Source organism: Pan paniscus, chromosome 5 (genome assembly GCF_029289425.2).
Source record: "Pan paniscus chromosome 5, NHGRI_mPanPan1-v2.0_pri, whole genome shotgun sequence".
In the NCBI taxonomy this organism is placed as follows: domain Eukaryota; kingdom Metazoa; phylum Chordata; class Mammalia; order Primates; family Hominidae; genus Pan; species Pan paniscus.
In genome coordinates, this window is record NC_073254.2 from 123,424,399 (window position 1) to 123,443,787 (window position 19,389).

Sequence of the window (19,389 nt, forward strand, 5' to 3'; positions counted from 1 at the left end):
GTTTATGCTCATGTGCATGAGAAAGAAATGGTCTGAAATTGTCATTTATGTCTACAATAGAAGCAAAGCATAAAAGTTTAGAAAAATTGCAGCCTGACCATGTGGTAGAAAAGAGAAACCCTTTTTCTATGGAGAAATTCAAACCAGCTGCCGAAATTTGCATAAGCAAGGAGGAGCAGAATGTTAGTAGCCAACACAATGCGGAAAATGTCTCCAGGGCATTTCAGAGATCCTCATGTCAGCCCCTCCTATCACAGACCCAGAGGCCTAGGAGGGAAAACTGGTTTTATGGGCCAGGCCCAGGGCCACACTGCTCCTCTGTGCAGCCTCCTTGGGACTTGGTACAATGCATTCAAGCCACTGCAGCTCTAGCTTTGGCTAAAAGGGGCCAAGGACAGCTCTGGCAATTACTTCAAAGGGTGGAAGCCCCAAGCCTTGGTGTTAGGCTTGCTGCTGCACAGCGGTCAAGAGTTGAGGCTCGGCAGCCTCTGCCTAGATTTCAGAGGATGTATGGAAACACCTGAATGTCCAGACAGAAGTCTGTAACAGGGGTGGAGACCTCATAGAGAACAACTCCTAGGGCAGTGCAGAGGGGAAATGTGGCATTAGAAGCTCCATACAGAGTTCCCACTGGGCCACTGCCTATTGGAGCTGAAGAAGAGTACCACCAACATCTTCCAGACCCTTGAATGATAGATCCATCAACAGCTTGCACTGTGCACCTGGAAAAGCTGTAAGCAATCAATGTTAGCCTGTAAAAGCATCAGCGGGGGATGTACCCTGCAGAGCCACAGAGGCAGAGCTGCCCAAGGCCTTGGGAGCTATATTAGTTCATTTTTGCACTGCTGATAAAGACATACCCAAGACTTGGCAATTTACAAAGGAAAGAGGTTTAATAGACTTACAGTTCCACATGGCTGAGGAGGCCTCACAATCATGGTGAAAGGCAAGGAGGAGCAAGTCACATCTTACATGGATGGCAGCAGGCAAACAGAGAGAGCTTGTGCAAGAAAACTCATTTTTAAAATCATCAGATCTCGTGAAATTTATTCACTATCACAAGAACAGCACAGGAAATTACCTCCCACCAGGTTCCTCCCATGACTTCCGGGAATTGTGGGAGTTACAAGTCAAGATGAGATTTGGGTGGGTGAGCTCTACATTGGCCCCTTTCAGCCATAGCAGGAGGAGCTGGGACACAGGGCACTTTTCCTCCTAGGCCTCTGGGCCTATGATGAGAGGGGCTGCCATGAAGACTTCTGACATGCCTGGATACATTTTTCTCATTGTCTTGGTGGCTAACATACAGCTCCTTGTTACTTATGTGAATTTCTGCAGTCGGCTTGAATTTCTCCTCAGAAAATGGTATTTTCTTTTCTAACGCATTGTCAGGTTGCAAATTATCCAACTTTTATGCTTTGTTTTCCTTATAAAACTGAACGCTTTTAACAGCACACAAGTCACATCTTGAATTCTTTGCTGCTTAGAAATTTCTTCTGACAAATACCCTAATCATCTCTCTCAAGTTCAAAGTTCCACAAATCTCTAGTAAAGGGGCAAAATGCCACCAGTCCCTTTGCTAAAACAAAAAGAGAGTCACCTTTGCTCCATGCAGAGATGCCTTGACCTTGGCATGCCCAGGGAAGGGATGGGATCTCTGGGCCTCTGTCTATATCTGGCCCTACGTATCTCTTTCTGTGTATCCTTTGTAATAACTTTTATAATAAATGGGTAAATGTAAGTGTTTCCCTGACTTCTATGAGCCACTCTAGCAAATTAATCAAACCCAAAGAGGGGGGTCTTGATAGCCTTTTTTTTATAGCAGGTCAGTCAGAAGCACAGGTAAAACAACCCAGGGCTTGCTGTTGCTTTGGAAGTGGGGCCCTCTTTCTTGAGAGACTAAACCCACAATCTGTATGATCTGACACTATCTCCAGGTAAATGGGGTCAGAAATGAATTAGAGGACACCCATTCACTTCAGTACTGATTGCTTGTTTGCTGGTAGGGGGAAATCCCCACACATCTGGTGTAAAAAGCCGATTATGAGAGTATAGTGGGAGAAACTGAGTTTGTTTTTTCCACTCAATATTATTGTCCCAGTTATGGATTATTTATTTCAAATCACTACATACACAACTTTCTTTGGCCATGCGCAGTGGCTCACACCTGTAATCCTAGCAGTTTGGGAGGCCAAGGTGGGTGGATCACCTGAGGTCAAGAGTTAGAGACCAGCCGGGCCAACATGGTGAAACCTCATTGCTACTAAAAATACAGGTGGTGTGTGCCTGTAGGCTCAGCTACTTGGGAGGCTGAGACAGGAGAATTGCTTGAACCCAGGAGGCGGAGGTTGCAGTGAGCTGAGATTGTGCCATTGCACTCTAGCCTGGGCAACAGAGCAAAAACCCCATCTCAAAAAAGAAAAACAAAAACAAACAAATGAAAAAAACTTTCTTCATTCAACCTTGTAGAAAATCAGCCACCAATTATGACTAACATCCAACTGTTCTGTTTTCATCTTTATTGTCATTGTTTTGGTAAGGTAGTGATTATTTCTTATTTGAATTCATACTGTGTCTGCTAAACTCTCTTGTCACCACCACCACAGCATCATCTCATGCTACCACCCACTTCATAATCTGTCCTCTTCATATTCATCTTTGTGGCTTTTTAATGATGCTATGCTTTGTATCTCCTTTGGAACTTTACCCACTCATTTTCTTCTAACTAGAATGCTCTATCCTTTTCTCATTGACTTACTCCTACTTATCCTTGAGTCTGGTCTTAGACAGCACTTTTACTGCAAAGTTTTCTAGATGTTCAAGAAGAGATTATATGCCCTTTTTATGGGCTATCTTGTCCTCTTGATCAAAGAACCGTAACAGCTCTTATCACACTGTGCTTTAATTGTAAACTTTGTTATCTGTCTCACTCACTAGCTACTTGAGGACAGATACTATCTCATTTATTGTAGCATTTCCAATATTTTAAAAGATCTTTTATAATTAGTGTTTCAAAATATTTGTTGAATGAAAGGACAAATATGAAAAATGTTATTACAGAAATGGATATAGAAACAAGATTTCAAGGTTACTTATTTCCTATAGACTTGAATAAATCAAACAGCAAATGTTAAGATACAGGTTCATTTTCTGATTATATTGGGCCTTTTCTGATTATATTGCAAGACAAATGAAATATTTGCCTCATGTATATGCACTTTTAACATCTAATCACATAGCTATATTGTAGACGTTTCTGATAATTTAACATGCATAATTCCATGTTTCAAGTTATACATTATCCCTTAATAAGGATTCATTATAATCAAAGCAATATTAGCATGTTCTCTGTTACAAGGAGAGACCAGCTGGACCACTTGTGTGTCGATTTAAGTTATCATAATCCAGGATATAGTGTGCATCCTCCTATACATACCTAAAAAAGCATATGCTCTAAGAGTTTCTTACATTGTATACTACCTGTTAAAAAGTACCCGTATAAATATTATCTTTATGGGTTTTTATTAAGATTTAACTGATTGAATTTTTTAGTGTGAACTAAATTATATGTCAAATGCACAAGATTTGACATAGTTATTTAAGATCTGTTCGGATTATAGTTGTATTATTTTATAAAGGCAACAAGGTAGTTTAGCCTTAGTTAGCCACAAGAAAAATATGTGTTTATTTTTGTTTGTTTGTTTGTTTGTTTGTTTTTAACTGCCATGACTAAATTCTGCCTTTGATTTGATGACCTAAGGCAGACCTTTCATTTTGCACATTTACTGTAAGGTTGATGGATGGAAAGATGGATGAACAGATGGATGAGTACACTATTGGGTGTCCCCTCAGCTGTCTGAAATTCTCTGAATGTTAATGCATAATAATGTCATATGAATAAAAATGCTTCATGAAAATGAAAATGTTGGAGTGTTGTGAATCTAAGTCAAATAATGCCTTTTTAGAAGTTAATTTTCAACCTTTTTCAAAGTTAATATTAAGAAGTCCCATTGTAAATTCATATGAATTTACTATCTTTGTGAATGTATCATCTAGTCTCTTTGTACCTAATCATATATAGAGCAAAGCATCTCAACATAACTCAAATGTCATATGGATGCATGCCAGCTATTTATTTAAATAATTTTAAATGTCTGCATAGAAAGTTGGCATTGAATGACTTAATTATCTTAATTATTGATTTGAATCTTTAAAATATCACAGCAATCAGCAATAAGCAATTGAGACTACTTATTGCTCTTAATCTATTCACCTGTTATTAAGATGTTGATTAGGTAAAATGAATCATCAACAGAACTAAGTTTAACTTTTGTCATATCTAGAACTGATAGTCCCACAACTTCCTCTGTCATTAATTGTACAGCACAAATGTCAAGGCCAGTGTTCATTTTCAAAATTAAAATTCCTGATATACAAACCATAAAACCTTTTCCAATGACAGTACTCTTACAGTGTAGAACAAACAAAACTTATATGTTTAACTACTAGATATCTTAGTTGCTGTATCAGATATTTTCATAATTTATTCCAACGTATATAATTTTTTCTGTTTGTCATTTCAATGTTTTTATTGAATACATGATACTTATGGCAAGAATTCAGTTATTCACTGCTTGATCATGGGGATATATTTTGAGAAATGTGTCACTAGGTGATCTTTTTGTTGCATGAACAACATACAGTGTACTCACACAAACTTAGATTGTATATCCCACTATACACATAGGCTATATAGTGTGGCCTATTTCTCCTAGGCTACAAACTATATAGCATGTTACAATACTGAATACTATAGGCAACTGCAACAAAATGGTATTTGTGTATCTAACCATAGGAAAGGTACAGTAATAATATGGCATTATAATCTTATGAGACCACTGTCCAATATGTGGTTGGTCATTGACCATAACATTGATATTCAGTGCAAGATCATATTTATAAGTGTACCATTTGGTCCCTTTGTATATAATCATGTATAGTTTATATATTGAGCATGTTTGAATAAACAGTAATCATAATCTTTCAAAAAGAAGTTTGACACAAAGAGAGTGTACTAGGACTAAACTGGCATGAGTTCCGTATTAGTTCTGTCACTCAATAACTGTATAAACTTAGTCAAGTTACCTGATACCTATGCACTTCTTTTTTTCCTTATAAATATATACATAAAACTATCTACTTCTGTGTGTTATTAAAAAGTTTCATGGGATTACTAATGTAAAGTGCCTGTATGTCATTAAATAGGCTGTTTTACTTTCCTTTTAAGTGGAAGAAAAAGGAAGATAATTATTACTGAAGTTATTGTTGAGTCTTCTAATAATATGAAAATGAGGAACATAAGGTTTTCTTTTGATTGTTAAACTGTAAAATCAATATGTATTTTGTCAGCAGAGGGACAACAAAATAACCCAAAAGAGGCAAAATTTGAGTCTCTTTAATTGACTATGTTATCTTAGTCAAAAAAAGGACAGTGCAGAAGAAGAGAGATATGTAAGCATCTCAGAAGCAAGCATCATCAGGGTCTATCCAAGCTGTACTCAAGAGGAGAGGGAGGTTTCACAGATATGTTAAGCCTTCCTAGCCAACTTTTTTGGATCCATTGGCATGTAGTTTCAAGAGTCTAGGTAAGTACTACATCACATGCCCTTAGGCAATTGGTTCTTCGTCCATGCTCATGCTCACACAGATGATTGTGATTTAACCTCCCATTTAAGTGTATTCACATAGCAAATGAACATGTTTTTCCACACAGATTTTGAGAAGTATCCTTATGATATTAATAACAGGTTTTTTTAACTGTAACTTAATATGTTGGTGGAAAAATATTTGCAATGTATGTGATGGTAATTTTATCTGCCTTCAAGACAGATATAAATATATACTTATATTTATGTATTTATATATTTTAATATATATAAAGATAAATGCACATATGCATCTATGCATATGTCAAGACTGACATATATGCATTTATCTTTATTATATTAACATATATAAATATATGCAGATATACAGGTAGATAAATATATAGCTATAGATATAAATATCACACTGATATAAATATAGACATAAATATGCCAATATAATCCTTGCTCTGTGCACTTATGTTCTACTCATTTCTTTTCACTTGGGATAATAATATTTGTGGCTCTGACTTTCATATATATATATATGTATATGTATACATATATATATATATACTTTTTTTTGTAGAAGCAATTTTGTTCATGTGAAAAAACAAGACTTTGTCTATCACCATTATGGGGGAAATTTGTCATCCTATCTTCATTTTCTACTTTAGTTTGGGAAGATCTCTTTGGTTACTCTGTTTTTACAAGTCAGGACAACAATGGGTAATTGGGTATGTAGGCGAGGTTGGTTGGTCCCTGCCATACATATGAACATCCAGAGGTCGTGTGTGTGTGTGTGAAAAAAAGAAAAAGAGCCTGGACAAATTCTGAACAAATCAATTAGAAAAATATCTCTGGGAAATGTGAAGGTGAGCTTGTATTAGTGGACAGAGTAAGAATAGACTAAAAAGTTTGATGTTTATCATGTCATCTGAGATAAGTCAGGGAAGGACTTTAAGCAATACTGTTTTGATTAGATTTATATCTTATTTTGTCAACACTAGTAACAGCAAGGACAATTGATTGGTAAGGGGAAGAGGAGGTCTTCAGGCTATGGTGGTCTTATCAGATTTAAAAATATAGCTACTAGGTGACAGTAAGAACAAGGAGCAAAAAACAAAGTGAAGAGCTATTTTTTCACATTTCGTATTTTGATTCAGTTTGTATCCATCATGAGAAGAAAGACCCATGTTCAGTGAATGCACTAAACACTCTTCAAGAAGCAGTTTTTCTGTGTTCCAGGGTTTTTAACAGGAATGGGATATGCAGTAATTCGATGCTTTCTATGTCTGTTATATTAAATATGATAGTCTTTGTTCTTTATTGTGTGCTGCATTTAATGTACACTTCCTTTGTAGAACAATTAGAGTCTTATTTTGCAGTTTTCCATTTTAGGTGGATGAGACTAACTGCTCGGTCTCGTGTTCTGACCATTCCTCACAGGGTTTAACTCATCATAGTCATTTTGAGGCCATTTTGTAATTAACTGTAGATGCTAATTCTTTCTGACCTATGCACACTCAGGTCAACAACACTTAAACACTTAGTCAGCTACAGCCCAAGAGTTCCCTGACTAATATCCCTACTTCCTACTAACACCTCCCAATGCTATTCTCTCTAAATGTTATCTCTTTTCTATGTGTTCATATCCATCTCTGCTGAACTGTTTTCTGTACTTGAAGACTCTATTGAGCATGTATATGTATGTGTGTAGCTGTGTTTGTGTGTGAATCTCCAAGACATGGACAGTCTAGAGAACTGCACTCAAAATCCAGAAGGCCAATACTATTTTCGTAATAAAATTGGGTTATTATTTGCTTTACTTATTCTCATGAATCTCCAGTGGATTTTTCCACAGTCTACCTGACATATTTACAATTACCTCTGTAAGTAGATTTTATCCATGTACTTCAATCAAGGCATCATAATGCATCAGATTAAATGTAGGGGCAAAAAGAAGAATTCGACTATCTTCTATTAAGCCAGACGCATTAAATGGATCTTCAAAAATGTAAAACAATGTGACTTTTCTCTTTAATTTTTGAAAATATTGGGTTTTTTGTTTGTTTTTGTTTTGAGATGGTATCTTGCTCTGTCATCCAGGCTGGGGTGCACTGGAGCAATCTCAGCTGCCTGCAACCTCTGCCTCCCAGGTTCAAGTGATTCTCCTGCCTCAGCCTCCCAAGTAGCCAGGACTACAGGCACGTACCACCATGCCCAGCTAATCTTTGTGTTTTTAGTAGAGATGGAGTTTCACCAGGTTGGCCAGGCTGGTCTCAAACTCCTGACCTCAAGTGATCTGCCCGCCTTGGCTTCCCAAAGTGCTGGGATTTCAGGCATGAGCCACAGTGCCCACCCCAAGATATTGTTATTTTTATTAAAGTATTTAAGATAATAGATTTTGGTAGTAATTTTTAAATCACTTAGCATATAAGCATTTAAACCTGATATTAGTTTTAATTTCTAATATAGTTAATATTAATAGGTATAACACACATAAACTCTCTTTACAGTCCTCAATAATTTTTAATGATATAAATTGGCCCTGCATCCAAAAAGTTTCAGAACAGTGTCCTGGAGGACACTTAGAAATCTAACAAACATTTAGTATTCTTGTTGCAGACATTGGTAAATAGAAGTACATCATTAGACATTTTAGCTCACAGGAATGAACTATTATAAAATAGAACAGGGCCCAAATTTTCCCCCTTCAACAGCTATTATATTAATCATGCAACCTATCTTCTCTGCAAGGTATCAATACACTAATTCACAGCAGAGAGCATCACAGGAATGGTTAGAGAGGGAACTGAGCCTATATGTGATTCTGATCACTTACAGAGCACCATCTACTTAAACTTTTTAACTGTAAATCCTTAAATGGTGCTTTATATTACTACCCGGTGGCAATTAGGAATTTCATGCTGAGTTGGTACAACCCTACTTATAAAATGTAGGTTTGATTAAGAATAAATAGCAAACAAGCTCCCAAGATAAACATATTAGGATAATATAAAAGTCACAAATCAGAAATGAATATAGTCCTTGCATGAAAATTTTCCACATCAAGTACATTAAAAGATCTCCATAAGAACAGGAGGCTCCTTTTTTTATAGCATGATTCCAATCATTATTATTTTGGTGATTTCAATACCTACACAAAATATCAATTCAACCTTGCCCTCTCAGTAGTGTCTTGACCTTCTATCTTCAGAGATCTTGTCTATTATTTCATTTCAAGCAAGCATTCTCATGTGCATACCCTAGGTGCTTATTATTACCTTTTTCCATACCATTTTTAAAACATAATTTTAACTATCCTAATAAGTGAATGAATTTTACATTAGGACACTAATTACAAGAGCAGTGAATTATTATTCAAAAGTATCTTTTATATTCTCCATACCCTGTAAGACACACAAAAAAGTGCCTTCTAATTACACTCTATTACTTGTTCATACTTTTGATCCCTGACCTTGTCCTGGGCTAATTCTCAGCTGTCACATGTTCCTAAAATATCTGTCTCTGTCTCTAAGAAATGTGACTTTTTCTCTTCCTCCTTCCACCCACATCAGAAAAACTCTTGATTTCTTAGGAAGCCGAAGTAGTATTATTTCCCAACATATTCCAGTGTATGGCAACATAGGCATAGGTATGACACTGAAAATTGAAGATAAAATAGCAATTTTATATACCAATGGTATGGTTTGGCTGTGTCCCCACCCAAATTTCATCTTGAATTACAGTTCCCATAATCCCCATGTATTGTGGGAGGGACACAGCGTGAGGTAATTGAATCAGAGGGGCAGCTTCCCCCATGCTATTCTTGTGATAAGTTTTTGTGAGATCTTATGGTTTTATAAGAAGCTTCCTCCTTTGCTCCATTCTCATTCTTTTCCTTCCTGCTGTCATGTGAAGAAGGACAAGTTTGCTTCTCTCTCCACCACGTTTGTAAGTTTCCTGACACTTCCCCAATCATGCTGAACTGTGAGTCAATTAAATGTCTTTCCTTTATAAATTAACCAGTCTCAGATTGTCTTTATTAATAGCAAGAGAATGGACTAATAATACAGTAAATTGGTACCACAGAGAGTGGGGTGCTGCTGTAAAGATACCCAAAGGCAAAGTGGCTCATGCCTGTAATCCCACCACTTTGGGAGGCCAAGATGGAAGGATCACTTGAGGTCAGGAGTTCGAGACCAGCCTGACCAACATGGTGAAACCTCGTCTCTACTAAAAATACAAAAATTAGCCGGGTGTGATGGTACATGCCTGTAATCCCAGCTACTTGGGAGGCTGAGGCAGGAGAATCACTTGAATCTGGGACGCGGAGGTTGCAGTGAGCTGAGATTGTGCCATTTCACTCCAGCCTGGGCAACAAGAGTGAGACTTTGTCTCAAAAAAACAAACAAACAAAAAATACCCAAAAATGTGGAAGTGACTTTGGAATTGGGTAATGGACAGAAGTTGGAACAGTTGGGAGGGCTCAGAAGAAGAGGAAGATGTGGGAAAGTTTGGAACTTCCTAGATACGTGTTGAATGGCTTTAACCAAAATGCTGACTATTCAAGAGGAAGCAGAGCATAAAACTTTGCAGCCTGACAATGCGATAGAAAAGAAAAACCCATTTTCTTGGGAGAAATTCAAGCCTGCTGCAGAAATTTGCATAAGTAACAAGGAGTGGAATGTACTCACCAGGACAATGGGGAAAATGTCTCCAGAGCATATCAGAGATCTTCACAGCAGCCCCCCCAATCACAGGCTTGGAGGCCTAGGAGAGACAAATGTTTTCATGGGCCAGACCCAGGGTGCCTCTGCTGTGTGAAGCCTCAGGACTTGGTCCCATTCTTTCCAGCCACTCCAGCCATGGCTAAAAGGGGCCAAAGTACAGCTCAGGCCATGGCTTTAGAGGGAGCAAGCCCTAAGCCTTGGCAGCTTTCACATAGTGTTTAGCCTGCAGGTGCACAGAAGTCAAGAATTGAGGTTTGGGAACCTTCACCTTGATATCAGAGGATGCAATAAATGCCTGAATGTCCATGCAGATGTTTGCTACAGGGGCAGAGCACTCATGGAGAATGTCTTCTAGGGCCACGTGGAAGGGAAATGGTGAGATCATAACCCCTACACAGAATCCCCACTAGGGCATGCTTAGTGAAGCTATGAGACGAAGGTCACCATCCTCCAGAACCCAGAATTGTAGATCTGCCAATAGCTTGCACTGTGTGCCTGGAAAAGCTGCAGACACTCAATGCCAGCTGGGAATGGAGCTAGGGCGGGGGGCTGTACCCTGCAAACCTACAAAGGAGGAGCTGCCCAAGACCTTGGGAGCCCACCCTTTGCTTCAGCATGACATGGATGTCAGACATGGAGTCAAAGGAGATTATTCTGAAACATTAAAGTTTAATGACTGCCTTGTTGCATGAGGCCTGAAGCCCCATGGGCTTCAGAATTGCATGGGGCCTGAAGCCCCTTTGTTTTAGCCAATTTCTCCCATTTGGAAGAGGTGTATTTACCCAATGCCTGTGCTCCCATTGTATCTAAGAAGTAACTAACTTGCTTTTCATTTTACAGGCTTATAGGCAGAAGGGACTCATCTTCTCTCAGATGAGACTTTGGACTTGAACATTTGAGTTAAGGCTGGAATGAGTTAAGAGTTTAGGGGACTGTTGGATGGGCATGATTGTGTTTTGAAATGTGAGGACATGAGATTTTTGGAGGGGTAAGGGGTGGAATAATATGGTTTGGCTGTGTCCCTACCCAAATCTCATCTTGCGTTGTAGTTCCCATAATTCCTATGTGTCATGGGAGGGACCTGGAGGGAGTTAATTGAATCATGGGGGCAGTTTCCACCATGCTATTATCATGTTAGTAGTTCTCACGAGATCTAATCATTCTACAGGGGGCATCCTCCTTCACTGGATTCTTGTTCTCCTCCTTGCTGCCACCATGTGAAGAAGGATGTGTTTGATTCCTCTTCTGCAATGATTGTAGGTTTCCTGAGGCCTTTCCAGCAATGCTAAACTGTGAGTCCATTGAACATCTTTCCTCTATAAATTACCCACTCTCAGGTATGTCTTTATTACCAGCCTGAGAACAGACTAGTATACCATAGCTAATGGGGTGAAATAAATTATATTTTTTAGTACGTGTATTGGATTTATGTGTGTATGTAAGTGTGTGTAGAGATGTTGGTGGTAATGTAGCGCTCTCTCTCTCTCTCTCCTCTTTTTCTTATTGACATTATTCTCCTTCTCCTCCTCCTCCTCCTGCTCCTCTTTCTGCCTTTTTCCCTTATTCCCAACTCTTGTCCTAGGATGAAACACCATCTTTGTTCTCTTTTTTCTTTTGGAGTGTGTGATATATTCACAACATATTAAAAATATATTTATGATTATTATAAACTTCATAATTTATACTTAAGCTCCAAAAATTTCTAATTAATTTGTTCACAGTTTTAGTATTGCAGAATAAAAGGCATTTTTCCAGGCAGAAATTACAGTTTTTATTTTCTAAAGTGTCCAGGGTTTCAGGTACTACAGAGTCATGGAACTTGAACAGATGGTACTTTGCAATTAATATGAATTTTAAAAGCCAAATGCTGTGTGCATAATAATATTTGCTTTGCCCATTATTAAACATTGAATTTTACTCATGTACTCCTTTAAAAAATTACTCTACACTCTACCACCTTTGACCTTACAGGAGATTAGGAAATTGAGAAGTTATTGAGTGAGGAGATCCAACAAAATTACAATTACAGAAACCTCTGAGTGCTGCATGTAATTGAATTTATTCACAAGCCAAAAATCAATGCAGCCATCCAGAAACACACCAAATGTGACATTCAGTTTTTTATGCTTTATCAAGCCTAATTGATGTTGGAGGAAATAAATTAGAGAAATAGTTAGTCTTATAAAAGGAGTCCTTAAGGATATACCAAATAACCATTCATAAGAGCTAAGGGTAATTCATATTTTTGAATGACCATTTGATAGTGGCAACTGAGATTAACTCTTTTTCCTTCTTAAACTCCAGCCCTTACAATTCCTCCCTACATTCCTATGGGAAGAAGCAAAAGAAAGAAATCCATTTGTGGTTTGATATCGATGTGATAGTTTTTGATATATCTGTTTTGGGACTAAAAGTCAAAAATATCATAGCTAATGGACTAAAATACTCATTTTTACATATTTTTTGAGAAATTATGTAAACATTTACATGTATGTTACAGTAAAATACTGCTATTTAAAAAAAAAAATCTAAGGAGAAGGCCTAATATCACAAAGTCTCATTTCTTTGTTTGGTTGACATAGTACTTAGGCTCTTGTTTCCCACCCAAATAGACCATCACTCTTTATAGACAAAGCCACATGTGCAGATATTCCTACATGTCCAAATCTTATAAGTACTACAGGGCCCAGTTCCCTTCACTGTGCCAGATGAATATAGGTATTTCCTTCTGGTGACTTCAGATAAAATGTTTTAACAATTATTTCTATATAGGGCTTAGTTTGTTTATATCCACATGATAAAAAAGTAAGTCCTATGTAGAAATAACTATTCAAGGTATGCTCTGTAGACAGGTAATGGTCTTCAAACTGCTATCAGACTGTAAAAGTTAAGCTCAGAAATTGAGAGTAAATACTTAAAAGTTGTATACCATCTTGAGATGTAATTTTATGTCTGCTGGACTTAATTTTAAAAATTGGAAGCTGTACTTTGTATGCATTCTTTTCTTTATGTTTAATTTTCTAATGATTCATTTTAATTGCTGCTCTGAACTGAATTGTGTACTCCCAAATCCACATGTTCCGGCCCTAACCATAATGTGACTGTATTTAGAGATAACACCCCTAGGGAGATAATTAAAGTTAAATAAGGTCATAAAAGTGGGACCCTATCCTAGTCTGTTTGGGCTCCTATAACAAAATATTGTTGACTAAGTAGCTTAAAAACAACAAAAGTTATTTATTTGTTTATTTATTTATTTATTTGAGACAGAGTCTTGCTCTGTCACCCAGGCTGGAATACAGTAGTGCCATTATGACTCACTGCAGCCTCTGCCTCTTGGGCTCCAGTGATCTTCCCATCTCAGCCTCCTGAGTAGCTAGGACCACAGGTGTGTGCAACCATGCCTGGCTATTTTTTTTAAATTTTTTGTAGAGACAGGGTCTCACTATGTTGCCTATGCTGGTCTTGAACTCCTGGGCTCAAGCGATCCTTCTGCCTCAGCCTCTCAAAATGTTGGGATTACAATAAAGTGATGGCATGAGCCATCACTTTCAGCCTAAAACATTTATTTTCAATAGTTCTAGAGGCTGGGAAGTCCAAGATCAAGGAATTGGCAGATTAATTATCTGATGAGGGACTGTTTCCTAGTTCATAGATGGTGGTTTCTCTCTGTGATCTTATGTGGTGGAGGGGACAAGGCAACTCTCTGGGGTATCTTTTCCTAAATATATAGGGCTGATGACCTTATACAAAGAGGAAAAGACAACAAAGATCTTATTCCTCTGTGTGACCACAAAGAAAAGGCCATTTGAGAACACAGTAAGAGAGCAGAAGTCTGCAAGCCAGAAAGAGAAGCTCCACAAGAAACCAAATAATCTGGCACCTTAATCATGGACACCTAGTCTCCAGAACTGTAACAAAATACTTAACTGTTGTTTAAGCCACCCAGTCTATAGTATTTTGCCATATCAGCCAAGCTAAGACAAAGTACTTGCCTCGAATAATGGGGCTTAATAATCTAATTTTTTTGTATGATAATGAAAAGTTACAGGAAGATCTCCAGTTTTTAACAAAAATTTCCCTAATGTCTTAAAGTCAGGGTAGGTTTCTTGCTTTCCTCACACCCTATAAATATCCTTAATTGCAATATATATCATACTGTGTTTTTAAAGTTTAATGTTTGTATAATACATATGGTCTTTCCAGCATAAAAGACAAATTCTCAGTGCCTACACTAAGAAATTTGTTTTTTCTTTTTTCTTTCTTTTCTTTTTTTTTTTTTTTTTTTGAGACAGAGTTTCACTCTGTCACCCAGGCTGGAGTGCAGTAGTGCGATCTTGGCTCACTGCAACCTCTGCCTCCTGGGTTCAAGTGATTCTCCTGCCTCATCCTCCACAGGAGCTGGGATTACAGGTGTGCACCACCATGCCTGGCGGCTAATTTTTGTATTTTTAGTAGAGGCAGGGTTTCACCATGTTGGTCAGGCTGGTCTCGAACTCATGAACTTGTGATCTGTCCCCCTCAGCCTCCCAAAGTGCTGAGATTATGCCCGGCGGAAATCTGTTTTCCTTTTAAAAAAAAAACTCCAAGTGGTTCTGATTCAGATGACTCTGAAATATATTGCTACTTCATAGTTATCTACTTGTCACTCTATATCCTCCATTTAGATATAAATTTCTTAAAGGAAAAGAACTTTTTTGTGTTTATTGTTGTGTCCACTGGGACCAACCTAATCTGTTTCTGATTATATGCTGAATAAGTATTTATTTTAAAAATTACTCATTAGTCAAAAAATATTCAGTAACCTCAGGCTCATTACTGACTTGGTCTGGAAATGATAATTGATCACCTAAAATATGCTCTGTTTTATATTTTCATTACATAAATTGTTACATTTACTTTTTGATCTATAATACTGTGATTTAAATGATATACATCAAAATTCTGGAATGACATTGTTAAAGCTTATGTTGAAATGTGAAAAATTAAGACTATACAAATAATAAATATTATATACCTACAAGTTTAGTATGCTACTTTAAAATTAGATCTATATGTTTTTGTGAACTTGAACCCTAGAAACTGGGTTAATTTCAAGTTGGCAAGTAATTCTGTCATGAAAGAATGGAAAGCTAAGTTTATTATTAGTGTAGATAGTTCCTTTGAGTTCTGAAATAATTCGAATTATTCATTTACTCCAACTTTTTAAATAATTTCAATTGTTTTAGATTCAGGCTTGTTACATGTGCAGGCTTGTTATATGAGTATATCGTGTGATGCTTAGGTTTGGAGTACAATCGACCCTGTTGCCCAGGTAGTGAGGATAGTACCCAATAGTTACTTTTATAACCCTTGCGGCCTCCCTCTCTCCTTTCTCTAGTAGTCATCAGTGTCTACTGTTTCTATGTACATGTCCATGTGTACCCAGTGTTTAGCTCCCACTTATAAGTGAAGACACGCGGTGTTTGGTTTTATGTTCCTGTATTAGTCACGTAGGATAGTGGTCTCTAGCTGTATCTATGTTCCTGCAAAGGCCATGACATCATTCTTTCATATGGCTGTGTGGTATTCCATGGTACATATGTGTAACATTTTCTCAATCCAGTCCACCACTGATTGGCACCTCTATTTACCCAAATTTAAAATAAGCACTAATACGTCATTCTTAAAGAAAACTGTGAAGTTATTTAAGCCTGAAAAAGATGTTTAGAAAGAATATATTTTTCAGTTTGGTAACATAAGTGGTGTGGCTATTCAAATGTAGACATCAACAGACTCTAGAGCTGCTCTGATAGAAAGTTTCCACATGAAGTATGTCTGTGATGCACTAATTAAGTCATATCTATAAGTAATGACCCCCATATAATTATCTCTAGCCAAGATGAATACCATCAACTCCAAACTCTTCTCTCCAGCTTACCATTCAAACTCTTCTATCCAGCTTCCCATTTTATATAGCCTTTTGATTTTCTGATAACATGTCAAATTTAAAATGGTTGAAGTTGAGCTGTTTTTGTAGCAATGCTGTTCTATTCCCAGTCTTCCACATCTCAGTAAATAGAAACATAATTCATGTAGATGATAGAAGCAAAAACTTAGGGTAGACTTTAGATTTCTTTTATTTTCCTTTTCTTTATTCCACTCTATTAAATACTCAACAATTCAATGTCCAAAATATATCTACCTAAGATCCACCTAGTTCTCTCCATATCATTACCACCACTCTAGACCAAAGCAGAACTACTTCTAACCTGTGTTACTGCTATTGCCTTCTTAACTGATGTTTCTTCTTTCACTTGGGTTTCTTTGAAACCCATTGTTTAACCAAAAACAACAATGATTTTCAATCTAAATTGGATCTTTTCAATGCTTTAAAATGCTTCAGTGCACTCTAGTTATATGTAGCATAAATTCCAAACTGCTTTCCATGATCCATAAAAGTCACTGCCTTCTTGGTTCTTGTATGCCATTTTCCCTCATGTGGTTCTCTAACCATTCATCCTATGTTTCCTGTTTATTCACTATTCTTCAGCCATGTCATCTCCAGATTATCTATGTAAGTCATTTTGCTTCAATTTTTTAAACCCAGTTCTTGAATTGTTAACATCTATGTTGGGCAGCCTTTAAAATGGCTCGCAATGATTTCTACCTCCTGGGATTCATGCTTTTGTTTAGTCCCCCTTTTTGCCTGTGAGCTGGACCTAAGTGGTTCATTTCTATGAATGGAATCTGGAGAAATAAGTGATGTCACTTTCACAACCAGATTACAAATATATTGTGCTTCCAATGTGCACACCCTCTCTTACTCTCTCAATTGCTTCCTCTGAGGGAGAGCAGGCAGTTATCATGTGGCACACTGCTTTATGCCCACACGATAAGAAACTAATATTTACAGAGAACATGCAGCAAGATTCTGATATCTCTCCAAATAGCTACACCTCAAGATTATAGTAATTCCTTCTCCCTTGCCACTTCAGGGGTAATGGTTGTGATGATTTTTGCTATTTCTGATGCCACTGGTCCTTCCCTATTTCTTTTTAGTTCTTTCAAACTGCCACACCTTTATAAATGGTTTTATGTTGAACTTTGCTCATATTATTTAATTTGAGTGGGCAATGCATTTTCTGTTGGGACACTGATGCACATGGGAGAATAAGGGCAGATTCTCATCAATAAGTAATTAGCAATCTTGTTAGAGAGTCAACTCACAGAGAGAAAAATGACAAAAAGAGGAGAAAAAAATTTTGAAAGATCAGAATGAAGGCCTTAATAATGTCATAAAGGATTTCTTGTAGCCTGCTGGCCTTCCCACTCACCCAACAACACACACTAAAACAGCTAATAATACAAAATTCAGTAATCTTTGATATCGCTCATGTATTTCCAATTTTTTTTACCAGAGATGTGTGCTTGCATGCACACAGACTCACACACAAACACATACACACACAATTATTTTATAAATTGAGAATTATTCCAGCTGCAACTAATACCTGACAAACTAAAACTATTTATTAATTTCATAAACAAAAGTGCAGAGGTAGGTAATTTCAGACTTTAAATCAGCAACTTGACAATGTCAACAAAGATCCACGCTCTTTCTGACTTTATGAGCCACCACTCTTGGCTTTTTGCTTTTATACTTACTGCTTCATGGTTATAAAATAGCAGTGAAATCTTTGGGCATCAGAACTTTATTTATTTTATTTATTTTTTAACATGGTCTCTCCCTGTCGCTGGGACTGGAATGCAGTATCGCAATCATGGCTCACCATAGCCTCAACCTCCTGATCTCAAGTGATCCTCCCACCTCAGCCTTCCAGGGCAGCTGGGACTACAGGCATGCGCCAGCACATCCAGCTAATTTTGTATTTTTTTTTTTAGAGACGGGGTTTCACCATGTTAGCCAGGCTGGTCTCCAACTCCTGAGCTCAAGCGATCCTCTTGCCTTTGCCTCCCAAAGTGATGAGCTTATAGGCATAAGCCACTGTGCCTGACCAGAGCTATTTTCAAAAACAAGAAGCAAGGTAAAGAGGTGATGAGACCGGAGAATCCGCTGGACCCCTTCGCAGGACTGCAACAGGGGTGTGGTTCGCTTACTTGGCCGCTGTCCTCAAACCCCTTGCAGGGGACGGAGTACACAGGCAGGCGGGTGCCAGGGCCAGAGTGAGTACTTTGGGGCTCTGGCCCCATGGTAGCATTTAGGGGTGTGTTATAATTTATGCTATTTTAGCAGTTGCCAGTCCGACGATGGCTCAGTGTTAAGCAGCTCAGCGGAGAGTCAGGGTGATAGCTTTTTACACCCTGCCCTATTGGTACCTGGGCCTTTTCTTGGCATCCGGGAAGAATCAGGTCACAGGGACTTGAAAGATGGTGAATGCAGAGGTTTCATTAAGCAGTGGAAGTGGCTCTCAGCAGAGGGAGACCTGGAAAGGGGATGGTGCGGGAAGAAGGTGATCTTCCCCTGAAGCCTGGCCATATATCCGCTGGGCTCCCCTCTGAAGTCCTGACGTCCGAAATTAAACCGCATCTCTCCGTAGTTTCCAATGCTGTTACTTCTCTCCACGTTCAGCCACTTGTCCCTCTGCCGGCTGAGGTCTGAGGTTTATATGGGCACGGGATAAGGGGGTGGGGTGAGCCAAAAAGCAACATTCAGGTGCAAATTAGGAATGCCTGTTCTAATTTAGGGCGGTGGGTCCAGTATTGAGGGTAGAGCCCTCTCCGGGGACCCCGCCCTCCTTCTTCCAGTCTGTATCAGTGACAGATCCCTAACGACCAGGGCCGTTCATCTGTGTGACTCCTCCATATTTTATCAACATTGGAGCTTTTTTTGGGGCCATGAGTCTGACCCTTCCCTCTCCTTTGCTAGAATTTTGTCAAAGGGCAAACTTGAACTGCAAGGGGAACTGGGAAAACAGGAGTCTGGCAAAAGAAAATGGGGTGATCTTTATAATGACTCACTCCTAGAGCTGGAAGTCCGTTTTAGCTTCCCAGATCAAGGAAACTTT